The 14,389-nt window shown below is 34.5% G+C and overlaps 2 long non-coding RNA genes across 7 annotated transcripts in view; both read right to left on the bottom strand.

Moving 5' to 3' along the window:
• The window catches only part of LOC118738708, a 4,720-nt gene extending 1,963 nt beyond the window's left edge, over window positions 1-2,757 (bottom strand). Inside the window, exons 1-3 of one of the 6 annotated variants that reach the window (XR_004992938.1) lie at window positions 2,706-2,757; window positions 686-804; window positions 563-627 (exon numbers count right to left, since the gene is read on the bottom strand). This is a non-coding gene — a long non-coding RNA (uncharacterized LOC118738708). Of the gene's footprint in view, window positions 1-562; window positions 628-685 lie in introns of all 6 variants that reach the window. The other 5 variants (XR_004992937.1, XR_004992935.1, XR_004992936.1 and 2 more) reach the window with 5 other exon arrangements.
• A 3,887-nt stretch (window positions 2,758-6,644) lies between these two features.
• LOC118739812 lies at window positions 6,645-8,751 on the bottom strand. Its single transcript, XR_004993055.1, has 3 exons — window positions 8,446-8,751; window positions 7,197-7,824; window positions 6,645-7,030 (listed from the first exon to the last, which is right to left on the bottom strand). It is a non-coding gene; the product is annotated as an uncharacterized LOC118739812 (long non-coding RNA).
• Window positions 8,752-14,389: the final 5,638 nt, after the last annotated feature.

The raw sequence follows: 14,389 nt of genomic DNA, 5'->3' as shown, positions 1-14,389 counted from the left end.
GGGTGCAAGTACTGCAAAATTTCGTGATCCTAGCTGCATAAATGGAGAAGTTATAACGAAAAATCTCATATCTGAACAATCAGTTGTATGGGAGCTATAAGTTATAGAGACCCGACCTTTGTAATTTTCACTGTAAGTATTCTGTTGATAATGGGTGCAAGTACTGCAAAATTTCATGTTCCTAGCTGCATAAGTGGAGAAGTTATAACGAAAAATCTCATATCTGAACAATCAGTTCTATGGGAGCCATATGTTATAGTGGTCCGATTCTTCCGGTTCCGACAAATGATTAATACAATATAAAAATACAGCCACCTACCAAATTTTATCCGGATATCTCGAAAACTGAGAGACTAGATTGCATACAAACAGACGGACAGACAGACAGACGGACATGGCTAAATCGACTCAGCTCGACGTTCTGATCATATAAGTATACATTTTAATGGGTCTATCTCGTTTTATTCTGGTACTTACAAACATCGGACCAAAGTTATAATACCATTTCATGCTCATGAAAGGTATAAAAATTGTCTAGATGGATCACCCCTTACGTACATACCAGACAATATTTTTCTCTCTGTTTTTTCAATTCATCTAACATTTTTTGTTCCAAGTTTTTGAGATCTGAAAAGAAAGAGTTAATGTAAGGTTGTAGAATTTTATTATAAAAAACAAGCACTACCTCTCTTGGTGATCGGTGTATTATCCGACGTGTTATCATATATACTATTTAAGTCCATGTTCATTTCCATGTCTGTATTACTTTTGTATGTATTATGTTGTTGTATTACTTAAGTTGGTCTTTTTAAATCGAAGATGAATATAGGAAAGGAATGAAGAAATTAATATTGCCTTCAAAATTTTGGAACTTAATAATTTTTTCGGATATTTCCTCTAATGAAGGTTGGACTTTGGTCGTGGAAAAATTTAATACATTACAACATTTAATATTAAGATTACCAGATTGTATGGGCGTATTAAAAAAGTTTTGTAAATTCAAAACATCTACAACTTCAAAATTAATATTATGGTTTCCCTGGATAGTTACTATCTTATATATTCTGTTTTCAACGATGTAGAAGTTGTCAGGTTCTTTTGGTGAGAAAAAAAATTGGATGTCCTTAAAAAGGAAAAAGTTCCATTACTAAAACGTCCTCTTTGTAGTTCATTTATTGAAGTGGAATGCTTCTGTCGGTTTAAGCTATCTTTGACTAATCGGTTGTACGCCTGTGCAGCAACATGATCATGCTTTCTTATTTTTCGTTTTAATTTCGACAAATAATTCTCAAATTTAAACGCACTAAAAGTATCTAAACAACCGAAATGTAAGGTATCACTAGTCAAATGTGTCGAACAGTGGAAGTTGAAAGTCAAGAATGATTCTACATAACACTCGGACATATTTTCTATAAAACTTGTTTAACATTACATTTGCACAATTATTATATTTAATGTAGTGTTTCGGACTTAAAAGAATTCTAATTCCTAAACTAAAAAGCAAAAAATGAGTATACCTAATTGGATCCAAAACATCTTTTAATATAAATATGCCTGTGTAAAGCAAAAATGCTCTGAATTATGTAGCTTTAAAACGTTCAACATATTTTAAGGATCGAGGCCGCCTGGCAAAGTCCTTTGGAATTTGATTATATAAAAAACTAAGTTTGGAGTCCAGTAACTGAATTTTGTCAAGTCGAAGAGAGTAGGGCTTATTTCTCTTTTTTTATCCACGCCAGTAACAAAGTCTTTGTCACTCCCAGACAAACTATATGCCCGAATGACTTCACTATATCAATTGGTAGTCTTCCTATAGCTGTTTGATCCATATTAACGTCCTATCAGCATTATTTTCTTTTGCAAAAATAATCTTGTGGTATTTTGATTTACCTCTTTGAGTACACTTTAAATAACTATTATAGCCAGAATGACCTTTTATACCTAAACCAAATGCTCTTGCAGGTGCATCGCATATAAATGCTCGACATGCAACAGTGTAATGCTTTTCCTTAAAAAAATAAGCCATTTTCATTTAAAGCCTTCAATTCGTCCACAAATTTTTCAAGGAATTCATTAGCATTGGATGATTTACTGTTTCCGCTGTAAGCTCCTACAACTCTAACGTCATCTGATCCATCAACGTTTATCAAAATTGGCCATATCTGAAGACTCGAGCTTTTGGTTAGAGGAAGCCCGTCAACATTAATGTTTAAATTTAAACTATTTGCAGTAAAATGATTTTGTAGTAGAAAATCCGTCAGAGCATCTTCAACTCCATAATGTATGTACTCCCCCGTGCCCATTGCTATTCTCTGTGTTTCTTTGGGAGTATTTTTTAACGTCCTAGCACATAAAGGAAGACCTGGAAGACCTTAAGTAAGTCGTCTGTCGCAGTATTCGTGACGTTATGCTTAATTGTCCAATTCGTCAATTTCTCGCGGAGCCCGCATATAGAATTAGATCCAGAGTCATCGGAGTCACAGTTATCAGTTTCGCTGTCTTCATTGCTGTCTTCAAGACACGAAAAAGAAGCCACCGAGTTTTCACCACTAATAAATTCGTCTTGAAGGGCTGTAGCTCCGAGTTCCGGCAGGTTATCTTCACCCCGCGCAAACATGAAATTCACTATTTGCGCACTTTCTCTTTTAACTTTTTTTCTACTCATTGTTATTTTGTTTTGCAATTGAATTTAATTTTATTCTCACAATTTTTTTTAACTGCGCACTTCCAAATCGTTTGACACTAATTTTAGAGATGAACAATTCTTAGCAAAATGTATCGATAATTATAACCTTACCATGTTTCTTCAAATCAATCTCAAATGAATTTCAAACGTAGAATGTAAACCACGATTTCAATTTTAGAATCATTTGAGAAAAACATTTGATATCAAATCGAGAAATAGATTTTTCTCAAACGTTTGAAACAGTGTTTGCTGGGTTGTTAGTATCAATTTTGTGCAAATTAGCTTCCCTAATAGGGCTTTCGCACGAGGCGATTTTTCAGGCAACTTTTAGTTGAAAGCAAAAATCGCCTCGTCCGAACGGCCTTTCTACTAATTGCTTTCAACAAAGTTGGTCGCCAGCCAACTTTGAGCTCGTTAAACTTTTTTCCTTGCAACCCTGTGTTTGTTAACATTCTGTATACATACTTTTTTTCTTTTTTACTTTTAGCTTCGCTAAAAGCACTTCTACCAACGCTTGGCTTACCAAATTTACGCCAATTGATAAAATTTTGCGATTTAAATTCATTTTCAATAATGTAAATAACAATTCGTGTTGAATCGAAAATCGCATCGTCTGAATAGGGATGGCAACTTTTTCACTTTCAACCTCTCATTCAACTTTTGTTGCCTGTAAAATCGCCTCGTGCGAATGCCCTATTAATTTCGAAATATTGAAGGTTACCGAGATATGTATACCTGGTCATAAGCGGGCGGTGCCACGCCCATTTTCCGAAATTTTATCACAAACGTGTTTTTGTTAAAGACTTACTGTAAACATCAATTTTGAATAAATTAGCTTCTGTATTTACTGATTTATCGAAGATTTCGTATTTCTCTAAATTACCGTTATAAGGGATGTGGGCGTGGTTATCGTCCGATTTTAAAAATTTTAAGCCGTTTTCTACGTTGTACCAAGGCAAACAACTGTGCCAAGTTTGGGAGAAATTGGTGTAGCGGTTACCAAGATATACACATGTAATCATAAGTGGGCGCCCATTTTCCAAAAATCTATAATATTCTTATTTTACGTCTAAAAATCATTGCAAATATCAATTTTCAGTGAATAAGCCACAGTATACCAGTAGAAAAGGTTTTTGTTGTTGAGGCTGTTATTTTGGTTCCCATAAAGGATTTAAGGGTTGCGAGCAACTGTTTTGCCGCATTCAGGGCGCTGTGCAGCAAGATAACGTGGTGAAAAATTTTAACATCGGTTAAATGGCGAGAGAAATATTGTTATGCGGTTTATAAGTAAACATGAACGTAATTAAATATTTTATACTTCAATAAAACTAATTAGCGCTATTTTTACAATTCGAAGTGATCTTAAAAATATTTGTGATGAAATATGTACTTTATGAGTTATATGAAAACTATGTCATATGCAAAAATATATTCCGATTTACTTCAAATAATAGGTGTAAGATGTTATTTATGTGGATCTAATTTTAATAATAATATTTACTACCTTCATGTACATTGCTTTTAATGTATGTTTTCTCGAGTAGTTGCAGTTTTCTTCAATTGTCTCTAGCAGACTATACCCGTTAAAACTAAATAATTTCACAATTTCTACCCTATTATAAGTTTATATTTTAATAAAATGGGATCAATTACTCAAGAATATATAAACTCCGATCAAATTATAGTACTGAATGCTTGAGAAACAATTATTTAAATCAAATGATCAATATTGAACGCACTCGGAGCGTATTTTGGAACACGGAGCGAACTAAGCATATTAAGACTAAACAATTTCTCATAAGCTTATGTTTTAATATAATGTCATTAATTACTGAAGAATATATTAACTCCGATCAAACCATAGCATTCATTGTTTGACAAACTATTTAAATCAAATGATCAACAGTGAACGCGCTCGGAGCGAATATTGGAACACTTAATAAAATATTTACAGAGGATGTATATTATTTGGTAGAGATCAAAATGTATTTAACAAAGTGTGATTGAATTTGACATTGCTATCAGAAGAACCATCCTATAAAGTCAAATTGAAAAAAATGTGTATGCACTTTGAATCGTTTGTTTATATTTTTTGACATAATAGTACCTGAAAAGAGAGCCGCACTGAGTTGTGAATAACACCTTGTTTAATACACTAATGATACAAATATTTAAAGGTAAAACCCCTTGCTCAATTCGTCGGCCATGGTGTAATAATAACAAGGTGTTGTCAGTAACTTAACCCCACTTTTTCGGCAGGTCTATTCCGGTCACGCATTTTAAAGTAGTAGAAAAAGTACTAATTATTTACCACCTTTAATCCGTTCGTGCATACTATTTCAAATTAAATGTAGAAAAATGTTTAATTACAGGCTTATAAGCCTGAATATATGTTTGTATCGTAAGCTCCACACAGGTTGCACATATATTGTAACTTTTAAAAAAGTACAGGCCGTAAAATAAGGCAATTTCCTATAAAACTGTAAATGATTTTTTAAATAGATAAGTAATAATTATAATAGATTGGCGCTTACACATATGTTAGTGTGTGGCCGAGCTTCTCCTCCGACTTGCGGCGTGCGCCTTGATGTTGTCAAACAAAGCGGAGGGACCTACAGTTTTACGCCGACTCCGAACGGCGATTGCATTTTTATGAGAAGCTGTTTTTCATGGCAGTAATACACTCGGATGTTTGCCATTGCCTGCCGAGGGACGACCGCTGTTAAGAAAAAACCTTTTTTCTATATTTTTCGCTATGTTGCTTTGACCAGGGCTTGAACCCAGCTGCTGCGGAGTGGAGCGCGCACTGCTTACCACTACGCCACAGCGGCTGACATATAGATTAATACACATAAATATCGATAATATAAGCGAAGTCGTAATTTAACCATGCTGCCGCTCTATTCTAGTGTATCAGAAGTCCATTTGGCTCGATATTATGGCAATGCAGCAAAAGATATTTAATATAAAAAAATCGCCTTTCCATTCGATTTTTGTGTACGTCTTTTTCCATTGATAACTACGATATATTTTATATTTTGAGGACAAAAATTATACAAATCCAGCAATTTTAAATATTAATATCGTTCTGAAAACACCAAGTTCTTTAAAAATCACGATAAAATGAAATACTAAAATGGAGTATTTTAAATACAATTTCCCAACTAATAGCATTATAAAAAATTAAGATCGGCAGCACTGAAAATAAGCATGCCGATCTTGTCAAAATTACAACAAAGACGTCGCTACTGACAACACCTTGTTATTATTTCACCATGTTCGTCGGCTATGATTTATTTTTTGAAGTTTGTCTGCTGTATGAAATTGAAATTTTTTTGAGCAACTCAAATGCCAAATAAAAGTAAAAAAATACAAATAGATGAAAATATTGAAATTTTATTTTATTTGCGACTGAAAATGAGAATGTATTTGTGAGATTGAAAATTTGAAAATATTTTTGTTGTTAGCGAGCTTCAAAAATGTTCAGGCTGCCTCTCAGCGGTTGTACCTTCAAATTTTTGTATAATGAATACACCTTGGTCGAGATATCACGAACAAGTTTTCCTTTATTTATTTTTACTTAAAATCTTTAAAAATTTATCTTTATTTTTTTCTGTAGAATACTTATTCATTTTTTTTATGATTTTAAAAAAGGGGAGGACAGTCGGGCACGTAACCAGAACGACCTGAATGCGCATTGAAGTCGGTTGTATTTCTTGCTTAAAATTACTTGTTATTATTGAGATACAGTTACGCTACTATTTAGAGATTTCTCGACATACTTGTTCACATTTCTGTTGTTTATTATTTTTCTTATTAGCCATTTATAGGTTTAGGACTTATGTGGGTGCTTTAAGATTCATTTTGTAAATATGTACATATAAAAACAATTGCGATATTTTATTTTATTTTAAATAATGAATTTTATTCGTTCAATTTTTTATGTATAATAGTTTTGAGAATATTTTTGGTTCTGTTGTATTCTTTTATTGCATGCCTTAACCTTTTTTACTTTAAGTTATAATGTTGAAGAAGGCTTTGTCAAGCACTTTAGCTAGGTGCGATAAATTTAGCATATGCGCGTAAAAGCACAGAGTAGGTATACGGCTGTGTTGCCACGATTCTCCAACATCTTGTCAAAGGAGAATACATATTGGTGGCTATCACGGAATCCATCGTAGTCCGATTTTTCATAAAATCTACGAAAAAGCGATCAATAGATTTCACGAAAAATCGAACTACGATGGATTCTGTGATAGCCTTAATTAGTTCGTGCGATTATGACTTATAGATCGACTATGGATGGCAATGGAATCTCAGTTGGGTTATCGATGGACAGCCCCACTGAAATGAAAATGTTTTTTATTATGAATTAAGTTTCATAAAGTTCAAGGTGATACAAATTAAAAAAAAAAAAATTAAAAGAGAAATAAAGTATCTCAATCAAAATTTTCCGGCAGCCACAAAAATGCAGTTGCCAATATAGCAACTCAGTTGCCATCGGTTATACCATTTCAGCCGCCGGCCAACCAACTGAAGTTCGGTTGTCCTCCGTAATCGACCCATAAAATCGGAATTGAATATCCATGCATGTTCTGCAGTACGATAAATATTTTGTAATTGTGTGCTCTGTCCGCTAACGAATGTGTGAAATATTGTATGTGAAGCCTCCGTCTAACTTAACGAAAGGCATACCAGAAGATGTTTCATCATATGTTTTCGGCCATTGTCTTCTTCGAGTAAGTTCATCCATACCAAAGACTTTACAACCTGTATGTGCCAACAGCCTTTAGTGTTTTTGCCAATGACATGGCACTATGGCACTGATAATAACCAAATTTAGCCGCAGTTGCATTCACACGTGATATAATAGCTGGTGTCGGCAAGCTGTGGGAATGCCCCTCCTGGCGTTTGTTCAGCTATCGAAATCGTTGCACCGACGGCGGTGGGCAGTACTGCTGGTAAATATTTACCACAGCAGTGGTTGCGACGTTTTGTTCTGCAACAATAGCCTGCAATTATGACATGTCCTATGATTTTGGAGACCACCCTCGGTCACGACCAGAGGAAAAATCGCAGGGATTGCAGTAGTTCTCCTTGCAATCACCGTTGATGATTCTGTGCTTGTAATTAATAGTCTGAAAAGAAAGAAAATATCCTTAAACAAATGTTAAACACATCCAACTAGGGCTGTGCGATTAATTGATTACTCAAAATTTTAATTAATCATAAAGTAAATAACTCAATTATTCGATTAATTGGAAATTATGATTACTCGAAAGTTCAGTTACTCGAGTAATCAAGATTTTTGATTAACCAAAAACAAAAATATTTGAGTAAAATGCTTTATGATTAATCAACATTTCGAGTAAAATGAGTAATCAACATTTCAACTCTTTGCATATTTATAAAGTAGTTAAAGTTCCTTGATACTTTGAAAACAACGTTTCTGTTTTCAAAAATTAAAACAAAACATTTTTTTCATATACAGAATGTAAAAAAGAAAATAAGCATTTTCCAAAGCAAACTCTATTAACGAGCAAAATTATATTTTTTGAGTAATCATATTTCAAGTAACTCGATTAATCATCGTTTTGAGTAATCGAAATCTTGATTACTCGAGTAATTGATTAACCGAATAATTGATTAACCAACTTGCTCGAGTAATCGAATAATCGCACAGGCCTACATCCAACCAATAAATTTAAATAATTTGTTTACCATTTCACAAACCGAATTACCAAGAAATAGAAACTCACCGCGATGCGATACAGATATAAAAACCAACAGGGCTGCATTTTCTTGGTAACCAAGACAAGCGCTCAGAGCAATCCGATCCGCAACATTATTTTCTGAAAAAAAGGGTTGAAAAAAATTTTTAAACATGATTATCACATTATCTAATTAGCGCACACTATTGTGTTTATTTTTAGTAGAATATAATTGTATTATCTCTGACTTTTTTTCAATGTTTTCTAATATTCGTTCTTTTGGCATGCAAAAGCAACCATGCGCTCAATTTCTTTTTTTTACAAAAATAAAAACCTTTTCTACTGGTGTACTGCGAATAAGCTTCAGCAGTTACTAAAATACCGTAGTTTTCGTTTTTCTGAAAACTACCGTTATATAGGAAGTAGGCGTGGTTACGGTCCGATTTCGCCCATTTTCAATACCAAACTACCTTGAGTAAAGGGCAATCTACATACCAAATTCCCTTGAGATATCTTAATTTTTGCTCGAGTGGTTCAGGTGGGAACCCCCAGGAGTCCACGGAAGACTCGACGGGGGTCCACGGTGATGTGAAAAAAATATGGGGGTCCATGAGTTGTAAATAGGGGTCCACGAAGCTTTATCTGGTTTCGATGTAAAGAACCAAAATGGTTGCTTGATAGCCTCTTTATTTAACTTTAATTTTTTTAGTTGTTGTATAGTGCTCTTGAGGCACTGCTGCACTTACCGTCAGTTAGTGTTTTTCCTGTAGACTAAAAAGAACCGGATGCTGGTATGACAATGAGTGGGGCGCGACGAAAATTACTGGCGGCGGAGATTTAAGCACTTGTGTCTTTTTAATGCTACAGGATACAGGTACGCCACTATTAGCTTTGTTGAAGGGGTTCTATAATGTTGAGTTCCCTGAGACTGAATGCTGGTTTGATTCTACCGCTGAGACCGGACTCACACATTGTCGATTCTTCACTGATGACTCCAAAATTGACTATGGGTCATGATCTGGCGTATTTTTCGAGTTTAATGGAGATAAGTCACTTTTCTGTAGGGGAATATGCTTCGGTCTTCCAGGCTGTGGTAATTGCACTACTCAAAGCCATGGGCTAAGGGTGGAACATAGGTGGAGGGGAAGGAGTTTACGTGACTGCAGTGACAACCAAGCTGCACTTAAGGCATTGACCAGCCCTCTATTTAAGTACTTCCGAACTAGTTCGGCAATGCAAGTCTCGACTAAAATATGATGGTGAAGATAACGAGGTTCTTTTACTCTGGGTGCCAGGTCACCCTGGAGTACCTGGTTAGGAGACATTTGGCCAGAGTTGGCTCAGACTAGGCATTCCTCGTTGTTGCCTTCAATCTCACAAGGTTTATCTAATTGTTTGCTCTCACTGAGCAGACGACCCTGCAGACAACTTGCTGGGCTGCTGACTGGTCACTACGTGGAACAAACACCTGACTGCGATAGGCGTAAATGACAAGTCCATTTGCCAATCTTGCCTTGAAGAAGATGAGACGGTGGAACACTTTTTGTGCTTCTTGCTTGCTTGTTTATTTGCCATCGACTTTTTTAAACTCGTTATTACCTCTAGTGTCAGTTTCTGAATTAAAAGTTTGGCGTAAAAAGCTTAGCCGTTTTGATATTTTAAGTTTTGTGTTTTAAAAATGTGACAAACATTTTTCCCCTCACTTTAAAACTCGGAGCGAAAAGCATAAAAATGATGGCAATAACAAAAATAAACCACTTTACATATACTCCACGTGCAAAGTCATGAGAGAGGCGAACATTTGATGAGTTTATGGTGAAGATCATGATACAATCAAAATGTATTCAACAAAGAGTGATTGATTTTGACATTGCTCTCATAAGAAACAGGCTATAATGTCAAACTGAAATGAATTCTTAACCCATTTGAATTTTTTTTTTTTCAAATTTGAATTTGTTTAAAAAAAAAGTTACACATACATTTTTCAAGCAACAAATTTTCTTAATAAACATGAAATTGTTAAGAGATAAACCGCCGAGGAGAGCCAGTAAGTACATTTAAAGTTGGGTAATAAGTAAATACGTTAGACTTTTCTTAAATATTTAATGTAAGGAAACCAAGATGAAACGGAGCAAAACGTTTGAACGGTGCGCTGTATGCAATACAAGTCAGGACACGCAAATAGCGCGATGTTTTAAACCACCTAGTTGCGAATTAAGACGGCAGCGATGGGAAGAAAGCTGTGGTGTTGTACTACGTGATTCATCTCGCGTTTGTGAAAACCACTTCAAGGAAAGTGATTTCATTAGTTGTCCGTCCGAATCAAGCACTTCCAAACGAGCTCGTTTATACCCAGGCGCAGTCCCAATGCCATACGAAACAACTGAAACAAGTGAGGATTTAGAACGCGATCCGGATACATTATTTGTTGACGTCCAAACTCAAACAGGCGACTCTTTAGAATGCACGTTGAGAACAGAAATATCTCTTCTTACCGAAATAATTAAAACCATGCAAGCAAGTATGGAAGAGCTTAATTTAAAACTGCTCGAAGCAAAGTCTTTAATGGAAAACTATTTCGCATGAAAAAAATTTTATTTCAAAATTGTTACAGTTAAGCTCACATATAAAATTGGAAACAAATGTAAAATCCTACTTTTATAAGTGTCGAATAATGTTTAGAATAAAAAATTGAAATATAAAAATAAACGCACAAAAGCATAAAACTTGGGCAATTAAAAACAAGAAAATTGCTAAAACTATTTCATAAACAATTTGTTTAATTTATTGACAAAATATATATATTCCAGGTAATGTAAGTAAAACAAAACTATAATCGAAATAAAAGCCTAGCGCATCAGTGCTGACAAGATACATGCAAAACTAAGGGTTAATTCGTTTGTTTATACTTTTTGACATAATAGTACCTTAAAAGAGAGCCGCACTGAATTGTCAATCACACCTTGTTTAATACACCTTGGATACAATAATTTTTAGAAGGTAGTTTCACTTCACAATTTTTGACATAAACCGTGTCTGTGACAAACACGCAATGTGGCCACTGCTACGATATAGAACTTGGGGATTATCGCTTGTTATTTTAGATATTTTTTAAAAGAACATGTAAAGATTTATATGTTTCATAACTGATCACTTAATTTTTAATATAAATGTACGTATTTTATACATACATTTTTGCCACTGCTAATCACATGAATAAAAATCATAAAAATGAAAATATAACAGCAATATTTCTTGTTTATAATGGATTAGATCCATTGCACACCACGGATTTTATCGGCCGCCAATTTAGATGTGCTCGCTAGTCTTTCCATTGCACCACAACTTATTGGTCAGAGCGATTAAGCTGGTGTAATGTGCGCACCTCCATACATCTTCATGTACATATTTCAAGCGAGCCCTATCATTTAAATAGGCGGCCGATAAAGTCTGTGGTGTGCGGTGGCTCTTATAGCTGTGTCCTTACATCTATTCCGTGTGTTGCAATATCCACGAAAGCAGCAGTTAATTTTTTATGAAGAAAATTATTACAAAATATTCGAAAATTTCTCTACTTATATGTTTGGCTTTTCTTTGTTTTATTTTTCCAACGTCAAAAGCTGGATTTTTTTTTTTTTTAAGTTGGTACAACAAAAAATACGAAACACGTTTTCTGTCAGATAGCTAACATGGCGGATAAGAAGAAGAAGTGAAACTACCTTCTAAAAATTATTGTATCATGGTGAAGATAATGTAAATAACGCTAGCGATCGCAGTGCTCGTAAAAAATATAACTTCCGAGCGAGAGAGTATTTTGATGTATTTACGAGCTCTATTTTTTAAAATCTACAAGTGTGTAATCACATTATTTTTATAAATAGAACACAAGAAAATATTTTACTTTTATTTTGGCCACTCTGTTTAGTTTTTGAATTCACCCACGATACAAATTTACATTGTTGGATCTAATTTTCACATTTAATTTTTTTACGGGCTTTGGGAATATTTAGAAATGTATCAGCAGGGGGTCCACCGAGACCAGTAAATTTTTGAAAGGGGTCTACTAGAAAAAAAGTTTGGCAACCTCTGAAGTACGCGGACGGACGGACGGACAGACAGACATGGCTTAATCGACTTCTCTTTTCATTCTGATCATTTATGTATACATTGGCCTATATCTATCTCGATTCGTTTTGGCTGTTACAAACAACCGTTATGTGAACAAAGTTATAATACCCTTGTGCACAAGTGCGCTCGGGTATAAAAACATATCCTTCATTGAATTACGTGGTTTATGAGGTATTCGTTTCTGTCCATATGTAGTATATGTGCATATAAGATGCGAATGCAATAAAAATTCTTGAAATATTGAAGTAATTCTCAAAACTAGTATACGTATGTATGTATTAAAGTCCAGCGCAAGTTTATTTGCCGCATTTCGTTCAATAAGTACTCCTTGCATTGTACTCTACTCCTAACAAATTGTTACTCTTTTTCCGCATACATACACTACTTGGCGTTGAGAGAGTAAATACTTGACGTACTTGCTATTACTCCACCAAAGTAGGTACTCTACATGAACCAACTAACAAGATCACGCAATCGGAAAAGAATGAAAAAAGTAAATTTCTGAGCGTTTTTGACATCTGCCTAAAAATGAAAACAAACAAAGAAAACGAAAAAGGCGCGGCTATTGAGTGCGATTAGATTGGTATTTATTATAAAATATAAAAAGTGAAACTTGATGACAATTAGCAAAAAAAATTCATAAAATATGGTGTTAATGATTGAGAGTGTTTTACAATCGCATATTATCGGCACCGGCCGATTTTTCAATGCCAACGTTCTGACCACAAATGTGCACCCACTTTTCACGCAAATTTAAGCCTCTTGGCAAATCAAACAGACGCACAAACTTGTTCCAATCACAAAGCACTTCATATTATATCATAAATTTGTAATAAATCAAAATTTCTAATTAAAACTGCTGCAGAAAACACATAAAATCGCTAAAATATCACTACGAAGAGGTAGAAGACGATGTAAACAGAACCAAAAGACATCAAAAACGCTACGAAAACTTTTTTCTGAAAATCGATTACAAATACAACGATGGCGGATTACGTGATCTGTAGTCGTTGGTTCATGGGTACTCTACTTTCTCTCATCGCGTACGAGAGATATTTGCTGCTGCCAAAAGGGAGTAGCAAATCTACTCTCTGTATACTTGTAGTACTGTAACAGGCTAACCTAATATTCGCGGCTTGCGTTTTGGTACGCATGCCGTCGAATTTGTTTTTTTGCGTCACCCGAAATTGACTTGCATGCGTTTGCATTTGATTTCATTGAGCGAAACGTCAAATCAAAATGTCACGCAGTACAAAAATTTGAAATTGAGTTAGCTTCATACGCACGCCGTTCAATTTCGGTTGATCTCATACAAGTTGCATGTGCATGAGAAATTTTTGACAATAAATTGGCGGCGTGCGTGAATATTAGGTTAGCCTGTAAGTACTTGCGTATTAAATTTCAATTCTGGTTGTTAGCCTACTAGTTGATATCGTTTGCGGCGCTGGTCAGTCAAATTGAAAGAGTAAAAATAGAATATGGAAATTGACGATGTAAGGAAATGTTTACGGCCTTATTTATAAAAAATAACGTAGGTTTAGACAGTTGTTTAATGTGACATTTTCATAAAACTTTTGTATTCAAGCAGCTTTTTAAATCTATGTATGTACTTATATTTTTATGAAAGTATTATTTCTCGTTTCTAATTTTCTATAAAACTATTTGCAGTCATTAACCAACAAATAAGTTGTCAAAACCAACAACTTAAGCAATGCTGCTATACGAAATAAAATTATTAGTGGCAAATCAAAATTTTGAAAAGTGCCGATTTTCACATTCGATAGTTGGACATGGTAGCGACGAGATATACGAGCATTTTTTTCTTAAAAGCTGTATACTGATTTAAGAAATTTTTTATAGAAGA

Source organism: Rhagoletis pomonella, unplaced genomic scaffold (genome assembly GCF_013731165.1).
Source record: "Rhagoletis pomonella isolate Grant_MI unplaced genomic scaffold, Rhpom_1.0 Rhpom_scaffold_00005, whole genome shotgun sequence".
NCBI lineage: Eukaryota > Metazoa > Arthropoda > Insecta > Diptera > Tephritidae > Rhagoletis > Rhagoletis pomonella.
Note: the sequence above shows the minus strand (reverse complement) of the source record. Positions and strands in the feature narration are given on the sequence as shown.